Source organism: Coturnix japonica, chromosome 6 (assembly GCF_054131305.1).
Source record: "Coturnix japonica strain WE chromosome 6, WE-NBRP24, whole genome shotgun sequence".
In the NCBI taxonomy this organism is placed as follows: Eukaryota; Metazoa; Chordata; class Aves; order Galliformes; family Phasianidae; genus Coturnix; species Coturnix japonica.
This window is the reverse complement of record NC_140668.1, coordinates 27,129,117-27,142,085: the sequence shown is the minus strand read 5'-3', so window position 1 is coordinate 27,142,085 and position 12,969 is coordinate 27,129,117.

Genomic DNA, 12,969 nt, shown 5'->3' with positions numbered 1-12,969 from the left:
ATATATATATTATATCCTTTAAATATGCAATATATAATTATATATATAATATTATATTTATACACACACACATATGTTAATCTGGTTCACATTCCAGGAAATCTGATATGCTGACACAAGCAACTATTGATGTAGGGCTACGTTTCTGCAGGCTGCAGACTTGCTTCTTCAGTTTGCAAAATAGCAGTAAATATACCCCTACACAGGTCATATCCTTCAATATCAATATCTGCATAAACAGAAGCACCCATCTATTAAATTTGGAGGGAAGAAAAATGACTTCCTGTTCCTCCCCTTCATCTCAGCATTGCGAACATAACCAAAAAAGAAGGAATTTTGGAATAAATGCCACAAATTCTCGATCAGAGATCAATCAGCACATCACAAAACTTACCCAACAGCAAACCCTTGAGCCCCATATGTTATACTAAATGAACCTGCCCCTTCTCTTTGTGAAGGGCAACCTTTTCATTAATTGCTTTAAAATAGCAATGGATTTACACCTCCATTTTAAAAACTCTATCCTGATTTACACCATATACATTTGTTATAGTTCTCCAATTGGCAACACTCTTCCATGTATATATAGAAATTGAGGAAACATTCATAAAAATTAAAATATTTTTGACAAGACAGGGAAAATCTAAATTTACTTTTCAGAAGTCAGAAAACTACTCCAGTTATTCTTAAGGAACAGCAGAACTCTTAGAAATTTCTAGAAATCACTTGTAACATAAAATATTCTATTGAAGAGCTGTTCTGCTCCTTGTCTTAGAAAACTGACCTTAAAAGCAAGTGTGAAACTTCTTTTCAAGTAAAAGAGAAAAGAAATCTGTAAATACCAAACATTTGCTCTCTGGTACACAAAGACAAATGAAGATAAATTTACCAGATTAGGAAAGTATTCTCTAAGTAGCAGTAGATTATTCATTATTTAATAATTTAATAATCCACATAAAAAAGAAACAAAAAGCCACCTCAATCACTCAACCATTACTCCAGTGCCCTTTGCTTATCAAAATAACCCCTAGTTAGCATGCTTAACAAACCGTTCACACATTCAGGTTATTCAGTGGGTGCCCAATCAGAGCCTTTACTGCTGTGATGGAGCTCCCTGTTTCAACACAGAAGACAAACCTTAAACACTTCTCAACTAATTGCAATAATGATGCATCTATTTAACACCTTCATTTTAAGGCTCTTCTGTACTTCTTCCAAAGTGAAGAACTCTTGTTACTTTTAGCAAACTTATTGCACTTATTAATGTTGAATCTGTGATGAAAACACCGCTGAAGATATGAGGAACTCACATTTCACATAGCATCTCTAAAATTCTTTTCTAACACCCGAGGAAGTTAAGCAAAATATTAATGCTCCATTTTTGTTCTTTGAATTCACACAAGGAAAAGAACACACCTAAAACTAGAAACACACTCAAGAACCTTGCATGTGGTGATATAAGGGAGAAGTTTTAAGTTCAGGGTTTAATTAAGATATCTACAATGAAGACAACTATTATCAGACTTCCCTCACTGAAGTAGATCCACAGCAATAACTACATTCCAAATTGCCAGCAGTAGAGGTTTTCTAATTAAGAAGCATGATTGTTTTGTCAAAAAAAAAAAAAAAAAAGAAGAAGAAGAAGAAGAAGAAACTAACAAACATGTAATGGAAAACAATCATGCCAGTAGAAATAAAGGAAAATGTTAAACTGACTATGTCAAGTTGAGAACAATTTCGAGCGACATTTTAACAAGAATGAAGATCTCAGATGTTTATTAAGGCAGCTCTCATGAAACAGGAATAAATTCCACCGGTACCTTCACCCAAATATATTATATTTAATCTTTTCTTTGCACTATGTTAACTAGTGTAAGGCGTCGCTGAATTTCTGAGTTGATTAGAGGGTTGTTCAGCATAGGCAAACAAGATAAAATCCATCTTCAGATATAAAAATCACATTTCTCCATAACTAAGCTTTTAGTCCTGAGTGTAATTAGCAAGCATTGTACGGCTACTGAGGAAACTGGAAAAACGGCTTTGCTCAAACTCCTCAAATGCAGAGCTTCCATATGTTAAACAGCAAGAACCTGTCTGAAAAACTGGGATGTCCTGAAGCAAATGAAATTCTGAAACAAAATAATTACTTAGTTACAGCCTTGTTTGATACAGACAAGTGAAGAGAATACTCCAGTAAAAACGTCAAATTAACATCTATGGAAACTGCAGTCTAATATTTCACAATTCTTCCAACACTCACATACCTCATTAAACAGAAACAGTCTTTGTGACCAGCTCATAAGCAATCCTAACTCTGCTTTAGCAGTGAAAAGCTCCTAATAAAAGTGCAAAGCAGTGTATTTATTTTATTTTACATTGGTGGTTCTTAGAACTGTATTATTAGTACAAAAGTTATAACTTCCAGACCTACATATCCTTAGACAATTTAATAAGCAAGACAATCAGCTCATTTGGTCTTGTCTCCCATTCCACTACACCTACTACTAAAACACATACTATATGTAAATTGATTTTTCTTCTTTATCCAAAATAGCAATTCCAGGAGACCCATATCACTTTGATGTTAGTGACTTTGAAAAACTTAGCAAATGTAACATTTATACTGGACACAATCATGAAGTTAGAGTTAATCAATTCTTAACGTCTTGCAACACTATCAGGTTATACCCACTGCCCATTCAAAACCTACAGAGGAGTTTTAAGCAAGGCAATTGGTTGCATTAAATGAATCTCTATGAACAAAGACCTTGATTTACTTGATGCTATTGTTCAAGCTCTATCTAGACCATATTAGGCAATACAGATGTTTCAAAATTTGGCCTAAAACAAGGACGATGTAACAACTTTAAAACTGTTTAATCCCACTTGATTCATCGTACAAATATATTTGATTAGTAGCAGCATTTGGTGATAACTTTCATAAAGAACTACAAATGTAAGACTGATGGTTCTAGTGAATAACGTATTTGATAACACAGCAAAGGGTAACTGATCTACCTTGTACAAACTTCCTATCCAATAAAGCAGAAGATATTCTTCTTTAAACAGTTAAAAACAAAACAAAACAAACATCACACCAATACATGCACTTAATATACAGTTCATCCTAATTCTGCCTCTTTATAGTTGCCTAATCCTAAAAACCTAGCTCCACATCTTTGGGCTTCTTAAATTTATGTGCAGTCCTTTCTTCCTCCTAGAAATTTTGGCTACCACTTTCTCCACAGGCCCAACACAACCAACAGTACCTTCCATTGCCTTGCAAGAAGTGAGGCACTTCATGACAGTCCAGCTTAGACGCACAACATGCCAGCATTAATACACAACCGCTCTGCCAAATATATTTCATATGGTCTACATGAATTCTGGCAGACCTCCCATATGGCATCTCACTGCATAAGCTGTAGCTGATGGAAATGTTTACAAAAACAAAACAAAAACCAGCAAACAAATAAAAAACTTACAAAACAAAATCATCATGTTTCACACAGATCGAGCTCAGTTCCAAACCCAGAAAGTAAATTGGCATGTACATACTATTAATTCCACTACAGACTGGTGAATCTGAAGTATTTACCCTGCAATCATAAATACATTTCTAACAAGTCCAAGTGACTATTTAGATCAGAAAATTAAAATTGTTATTAACTTAAACATGAAGCCTGCTTCCACCCAGTTAAGGCAATTCCGTGTGAAATCTCAAACCTACACATCATCCCTATTTAACACAACTACATATTCAAGATAAAGAAAAAAACAAACTCAGAACAAAATCTGTTGATACCTTAGTGGCTGGTACTCCAACTTTAGCAGAAGCTGTGGATGTGGGCACATGACAGCGCTAAATATCATATTACAGAAGCAGAGTGAATCTTTTATTTTGGGGAAGGATTGCTCTTGCTTTCCTGCTCTGATTCTTCCTTTCCCTCTAGTAAGCTTGTTCCTAGAAAGCCTTTCTATAGCAATAGCCCAGTCTTCATCAAGACTTATTCAGTGGATTAAAAAAAAAAACCAGCTGATAGATTGTATGTAAAGTTTTTTATATCATTTATACTAAGATCTTCCTAAAGAGAAATAGGGAAGCATATAAGATTCTACAAACAGATCAAGTTTTGATACAGGATTATCTCTAATATGTGTTTGTCCCAGGTGAGAAGGACTGAGGGCAAGCTCTCAGTTTTTGTGGTATCTAAAATCATCATCATTTTCAAATGCATCTTAAGTTGAAGCTACTTCATGCTACTGCCACTTCATTAGGAACACTTAGGAAAGCATTTAAAAATTCATATTCACGTCCAATGTAATTGCCATTTCAGCTAGGAATTTACTTTTTAATAAACACATTCTTGAGCTGGTAACAGCAAAAGCATCATTCAAACATCATTTCCTGTGCTAAATTTTACCCATATTAACAGACTTAGCAAAGCATCAACCACAAACATGTTGGTGATAGAAATTTCCTAATGCAAGCAGTCTTTATAGATTTCTGCTATTTCAGCTCAGGTCTCCAAGGACCATTTGAATCCATATTAATTTCCTTTCTGGCAGTTATGCGGCCATGTATGAACTGCACTATTTCACTTTTAATCTGTCAGTAATTTAGTAATGTGTAAACTAATTATGCACAGATATTAATGTAATCAGTTTGGGGAGCTATAAAATCAATGTATTTATACAGACTGTGTTAAAGAGAGTTGCATTACTATAATCATATGTCTTTTGCTGATAATGTTAAGGAATTAAAATAATTAAGATCCATGCACCAATGCACACTCCCACGATTCATACAATGATACGATATTAGAAATTTCTATAGTGCATAGGTCAAAATTTTCAGTAACATTAAATCTGACCAAAAATAGTCTGCGGCTTCCCAATAAGAAACATAATTTTGATGGCATCTCAGGTTTCCTACAGTGAACTAGGAATGAACTGGCTGAGAACATTTCATTTATGATTCAACCCAACTACTCAGCCTCGCTCCAATGGAAAACTGAAGACTTGCAGTTAGTACTCTGCATTGGGCCACATAAATAACTACGAATCACATTTGAAGCATCATGTAGCAAGTCATTAAAATTATTAAGCACGCGTTTCCAGACGTACAGAGACCACGGCTGCCCCTGGAGCACAGCAGCAGGGTGCGCCTCAGCTCCGCCTCTTCTGTGCTCCAAGGCCTTCTGAATGCCTCCCGTGCTCACTTCATATGCTAATTCCTCTATTTTCCACGAGAAAGATGAAGATTTCACATGCAGAATTCAGTAATTAATGCCTTTTACCAACTGGACTTATCACACACATGCATCAGGCCAAGCAGAACAGACACAAGGAGAACACAACACCTGACATTACCTCAGCAGACAAGACCTTCTCTCTCCTTTTCATGCTAATGGTTTCGGAGCCGCACTAACTTAGTAAAGAGAGCAAAGTTCCTCACAGGTTTGTGTGAAAGCATCTCTGAATTGAATGCAGAGAGAACTACTTGCAGTATAACCACACCGGTTCTCCTGCTCCCTTACAAAAGGGCAATTAAAGAACGTGTTAAAGTTTCACGATACAATTAATCCACTCAGTCTTGAGCTGCTGCCAGACACAGCCGCTCCTGGCAGGGCCTCCTGAACAGCGGCACACACCACACTTACCTACCACCCAAAAAGCAAAACGGTGCATTGCAAACAACAAAAAGACAGCTCTTTTCACTACACGCTTGCTAAAACCTACTGTTAGTTGCTTCCCCTGTTGAATCCTTACCCTGAAGGTGCAAAGAAATCCCCGTGTGCAGCAGCTGGAGCAGCACAGAGCCAGCAGTGCCAGCAGGTCCTGACAGGGAGCTGCAAAACAACCCTCACCTCCCCTCAGGAACCACCAAAGCCACTTTCAGGCCTTATTTGTGCACCTCACCAACAACGGGTTCAACAGGAACAAAATGCAGCAGGATGGCAGTGTAAGCACAGCAGGTAGCTGTGACTGCTCTCTCTTGCCACACCGTGAAGGAATAACTGCAGGTGGGCGCAGCTCTGCTCGAGGAACTATCTAGTTCTCAGCAAAGCGCTTCCTTCAGCTTTTCCATAAAGCCCCTTAAAGCAGAAACTTCCGTGAGGAGAAACCCTCACACCTGCAAGAGCAGAGGGGGTTCTGCTCCCACTCCATATTCCTGCAAAGCCTTGCTGAGCTGAGGGGAGAACCATTTTCAACCTTTTTGCATCTTTAAAGCAATTATTTTTCTTGCATTTGAATACAAACCAGCTTTGTAGCTCAGCTCTTGCCCTGCATACTCATCTTTAGAACTGGAGAGCACTTCAGCTTGCAGCCATTTGTTGCACACACACCCCCTGCAGGCATGACATGCAAATCAGACAATAAAATCAGTATGGAAATAGTAAATACTCAGCCTAGGTAAGAATAATGCTTTATTAATGGCAACTAACTACTACTATTAATGGCAACTACTATCGATTCACTTGATTTCAAATTAAATTATTATTTAAAAATTATGCATTAAACAAAACCTTCTCCTTGCTACTGTCATTATTCCAGCTGTTCACTAAGTTTCAGTAACATTCAGCTCTGTAGTAAACAGAAAGCATGGCTCAGAGGAGCTCCTCACAGCCATGACAACATCCATTTACACTTTGCAGAACAGGCTTATCTAAAGATACCACTGGCAACTGAAGCCAAAACCTTGATGGAAGCGGGGAGTTTTGGCAAATCCTCATGTTGGCAGAGATTATTTGCAAAAGGTTTAGTGGAGAGGAATGCAGCAAAGAGAGAAAGTTAAGGAGTATGCAGAAACACATAAACTGAGGAAAAAGAGGTTTCTAGTTCAGTTCTAGGTGTATACCTGCCCTCATGTAAGTGGAAGGCAGCCTAGCCTTACAAGTCAAATAAATGGATGAAAGTATTTTAAGTGAGCATGACAAGGATCAGTTTACTTCACTGCCTACCTTCCCTCTGAATTTAGACTCGTCTCAGACTTTCATACTGTTGAAGAGCTCTACCTGCCATCTTTTATAGAGATGGGAATATCTGTAACAAACTAACATAAATACATTAACAAATTACTTCACATTATTCTGAAAATTACATTCTCCCTCCTGCACCAGGTACTAGCCATTAAAGTGTGCTGAAATACAGAAACTAATGAAGTTAAAATACACCTTTGTTTATAGTTCTTGCATAGCATGTACAGACAAACTAATTAGGAAGGAATCGTGTCCCTTTATTTTTATAATTCCAGTTTTAGGAGCAGAGCATTTGATTTATTACATGAAGGTATTTTTATAGCCACAAGTACTACTGCTCTTTAGGACACAGGGAACATCACAGCACATTTAATTTACACAGGAGATGTTAGTACTATTTAATGGCATGTAAACATTTTATAAGGTAAGCTCAAATAACCAGAGATTTATTATTTATTTATTTTTTAATATACTTCAGCAAAAAGGTTCACAAATGGATTTTCGTTCTACTTTATTGGACCAATCTCTGTTATTGCATCAGAAGCAAATCGAGTTTTAAAAGGTGTTAAGAGTTTTCAATATATTTTGTGACACTGAACAGAATCAGAAAGTATACATAAAACAACCGATGCGTGAATTAATTCCAGAACTAGTATAAATGCACACCCTCAAATCATATGCAATTGTCTGTTTTTGAGCAGTAATTGCAACGGGTTGTGGGTGCTATTTTCATTCTGTTTCATTCCTGCTGTCTTAATTTCACTCAATCCTAGACAGAAGAGTATCACATATACTTTGTCATCATCATCATTATTATTATTCATTTCTCACAATAGGATTTTTAATGAGCAGCAATATCTTTGCTTAGGCCAACCATTGAAAACAACAGAGTAATTTTTTTAAATGGAGGCTTTTTTTTTTTTTTTTTTACTGCCACCATGTTTACTACAATACCAACACTGTTTAGTATCACTACTGTTGTATCCAAACTCAAGTTCTGTGCTCTTTACAAATATCATGATACATTTCTTTTTTCTAGTATTTTTACATTATAAAAGTATCGTGATCAGATAATGCTTGTTTTTACGAGGTTTATTTATTTATTCATCAATTTTAAAAGGAAATTGATGAAGTGGGCTTCAGTAGGAAACGGATCTAAGCAATTCAACAACCATTTCATCATCAAAATATTTTCAGCTCAAGAGGGAAAAAAAAGGAACACGATGCTAAAGAATTTATGCATGCAATGATTCAACTATATTTTCTCTTTAACAATGGAAAAGGATGGATAAGGAAAACAGCAGTCTATTTTCTGGTGTTTATTATGAAAAGCATGGAAAATTCCATAGATCCCTTGCACACTAAAAGATTCTGTATAGATTTCACTAAAGGAATTCTGCACCAGTTCTATACTATTTTTTTAACATATAAATATAAAATGAATGGGAAGCCTTTCTTGGAATACTAAGAAAAGTACTGAAAGTTCTGGTATGCCATGTTCATCCCGGTGGGAATGGTGTGTTTCAGCTCCTGTTCCATTATGCTATAACAAGAGTAATTGCACTGACTTTGGGAAAGCATTCAATAAACAAAAATATGATTATCTGATACTGACACAAGGCAAAATGAAATAATTGTGTCAACACTAGTTTGGTTTAAACAACATGCCTAAAAACCTACTTAAGCGAAAGCGCTGTAAATACAAGTGTTGAATATTAACTTTATGAGGTGCTTAACTGCACTGGATTGTAATGAATTATCTAGTTCTAGTGATGCTTTGACACATTTCAAATGAGAACCATAAGGAGTTAACTTACGGTCTTTAGTCCCTTTCAATATGTTCAATGACAATATAGGACCCCATTCATTTCCCAAGACGTACCCATTTTCAATAACATTTAATTGTAAAATGTATGAGCATTTCTTCATCTAAAATATTTGTGTTAGCATAAATATCAGCACAACAGAATGCTTCCATATGCAAAAGTAATTTCATTTGCCCTGTGATTCATGAAAAATCATTGAAATGAATCTCTCTTGCCCTTGGTTTCTATTTTTCTCAAGAATTAATGTACAAGGCTGTTCTCATGTTTCTCCCACCTTAAAGTTTTGCAGGGATAAAAGGATTCACAGAGTTTTTCTAGATGTTCTGCTTTTACTGAGTAATCGATGCATTTATATGACAGCCTAAGAAGAAAATACTGCACAGTTCTACTGTCTCTCTATATTGTGTACACTTCAGCTGATAACCTATGAACACACTTGCACTGCTGTATATTTTGAAAAGTGGAGGATTTTATATATACATACATATATATATTTAATATGAATTATTTTCTTGTTTTCCTTTACTAATACAGATCTGCATAACTGCCTCCCCACTGCTGTCAAGTGCAATTATGCTGAGATACCACTTGTCCTACCACACAAAACCTCCCTATCATATTCTTAAATAAATAATAAAGTACAAAACTGGTCAAAAGGTTTACTCATGGGAAAATCTCCTTCTTCCAATTACTTTGTTGTCCTTCATTATGAAACAAACACACTGCCATCTGTCCAAGAGATCCAGCAAATTCAGCAGCAAAAGCTAGCATCCTAGTAAAAGGCTTGGAACAGCTATGCCTCGTGCATGATGAAGCATAATGATCAGGCTCCTTCTGTGACAGCAGAGATGCTGTGCTATGAGACTTACCCCATTTTTCAGGTTGGCAGCATTTCATCAGCTGCATTTCAGTTCAGCTAAAGTAGCCTCTAAGACTATTTAAAGATGTGGATACAGACTCTGCATTCCTTGACGCAGAGATCTGCTCTAGGTATATCACTCTAGAGGCTATAAGCTGTTATCCCTCCTTGTACTGAGTCATTTCTCACACTGCAAATAATCCAGCTGAAATCAAAACTAAGATGTTTTCAGTGAGATTTAAGTGAGTCTACTCTCATGTTTAAGTGCTTCACTGGATGAATGCCTTAATTTTTCCATTAACAATCCTGTCCAATAACCATTATAATCGGTAGAATTCTATTGTCTTTGTGAAATAATAAAAGTTGATCACTGTTCTTTACCCTCACCCTGTTCTCATTGTACATAACAAATACAAAGCATCTAGTTATGCTCTATTGGAAGATTTTTACAGTTGAACATAAAGGTGAATGTCTGTTCTGCCAAAAATTTATTGCAAACCTGGAATTTCACCCTACTTATCTCATTCCAAAAATGCTGAAACTATATAAGGCTGGATGATGACCAATAAACCCACAAAGGCCATTCATGTGTTATAAAGATAATTTTGGATCTTAGCCGCAATTTTAAATAATAGTATATTCTAGGAAAAAAAAAAAAAAAAAAAAAAAAAAAAAAGAAAAAAGAAAGAAAGAAAGAAAATAAAAGATCAGCAGTTAAGAAATTTAACTATTTACAGTTTTCTGCTGTGCCATTATTATTCCAGTTTCTTTCACATGCCTTAAAATTGTTAGCTGTCCCAAACAGGAGCAGAGGGAGCTGAGTAACTTGACATCAGTATCTGTGATATTCAGTGTGTCACAAAGAAGCTGACCGTGGTTATTCTACAGTGAAATAACTGTATATTGTCTGCTCTGAACTTATTTCAGAGCCTAGATACATACAAATAATAAATACATTATTTATACAGTGCTTAGTTCATACGTGCCATTTTTCATTCATTTCAAAGCATTCAAAGCAATGAAGTACCAGCAGCCCTTTTTAGAGGCAGCAACTTGTATTACAAAAGGATAAAGTAAGTTCCAAGAAATTTGCCAGTAATCAGTGGAAAAAAATTGAGACTTAAACCCAGCCTCCTGAATCCCAAGACTCTGCCCTACCTTCTAGGCAACACTGCTTCCTGTAGGTTTGTATACATACACACGTGCATGTGAGATGTCTGTCTGTCTGGGAAAGAAAACACCTTAAAATAGCCAATGGCTGTGCCACAGTACTAAGCTTGCTAGTGTTCTTGTTTTGATAATGTCTGCACCGCATGGACACGTTGCCAAAGACTTGTAGTGTAAAACACTTTTTTTTTTTTTTTTGCCAGTAGTTATGAGAGCATATCAGTTTATGGGGAAGATTGTGCAGGTGGCAGTGAGTGTTATAAATATTTATGCTACTGCAAAGGAAAACTCCCTCCCAAAGGTGTAGGAAAGAGGGTCTCTGTTTTTAAAAAATGCTGAAATCCTTCCTCACCTTTTCTACCTGACTTTAAATCATCGAACAGACTTGCAGTGTCTATGCATCTTGTGGGATTTTTACCAGCAGCAAAAATTGAGCTTTTGGCATTCCCAAAACATTCATTAAAAGCATGTCTATGTTAAACCAATGGAAATGACTGATCACCTTATTCCTGTAATCCTGTGACAAATCATCACTGGCATGAGGTTCAAAAAAATGCAAGTAATAGTTGAAAAAATAATTGTAAAGAAAACAGCTTCTGTGACATACTGTACAGTATGGAAAACACGACACAGCAGTGAAAAGACCTGCAGTATAAAGACGTTTTCAATACATTTCCTTTTGTATTGACTATTTCTGTATGTGATATTTGTTGTTAGCCTAAAAGGGATGTAATTTTCTTACAATATTTTAAGAACCTCTTTGATTTCTTAACTTTGAGCTGTCGATGCATTTCTTGTGCACCTTATATATGATTGTGACAAAGGGCAGACTAAAAAGGGGCTGGTAAAAAGAGAACTTGTCTTGTTTGCACAAATCTCAGAATATAAATCTTGCATGTAATGATTTCTTACATCTATTTAGACACCATAGTAGGATAATTCGTGTTCCACTTAAAAACAACAGAAAAAGAATCACATAGTCCTGAAAGAATTGATGATATTTTCTTGATTGAGATCTGAGCACTTTCCACCAGCTCACACTCCACAACATTTATTCACATTACTAAGAGAATTTAAATTTCATCCTAAATACACTTCCTGAATTAAGCCCAGTTCTTTCTGGTGGAACTTGTTCCTCTAAATCATTTAAGCTTGTTTTAAAGTTGCATAGTCAGCCTCTGAATCCATGGTTTTCAGAGCAAGGCATCACATATAAAATATCATCTAGATGCAGTTGTCATTCTGGACACCATTACAAATCCATAATTGTTTTAACCAGTTTTCATAGTGGGGCTGTGACACAGTGCTGAGAAAGTGAAATTTACAGTGTTCTTAACAGATTTTAGCTTGCAGCATGAGGCCCACTTGGACTTTTTTGTTTTGTTTCCTAGTTTATTCTCAAACTTTGCAACAACAACGCGAAGAAACATTATAACTGAAACCAGCCTCAGAAAAAAAGTCAGGTAATGTTTCAATTTTCATTCACTATAACTTATGTTCAAAACACAAATTTCCTTTCTTTGTGCATAAATGTCACGTAAAGGACATATAAAAGTTTAGTGAAAGGGGCCCTATTAAAAGCAACAATGACATTAAGCACAAGCAATGAATAAAATGCATAATTTCAGAACCATAAAAACGCATGGTTTCATTAGACTGGCGTGTGGCAGTTCTCTCGTGTATCTCAGAAGGGTTGGTATTGATCTGACTATGAAGCTGTGACAATAAAACTGTACTCTATTGACTACAGCTGCAGGGTCTCCAAATATTATTTATTGAGGCAAGCAGAACAGCAAAGCAAAAGCACTGCCCCAGTAATAATTGGTAATTGCTGGGAAGTGAGGCATTGCACTCCCTATTGACCCTTGCATCCTGAAATTTCAATGGATTATATTTAACTCCGTTAGAATTGGCATTATCAAATTACATAAGCCACATTACAGAACAACCAGCCTCAGTTTAGATCATTGATTTTCGATTACACCAATCTTCCATACGCTTCAGGAGTAGCTTCTATTACCAGTGATATGATATCAGTGTTGATCAGTAGGGAAGGACTATTTTATTACAATGAGATAAATGGCACTAAAGAAAACAAGTAACCATTACCCTAACAAAGTTCATAGAGGAAGGA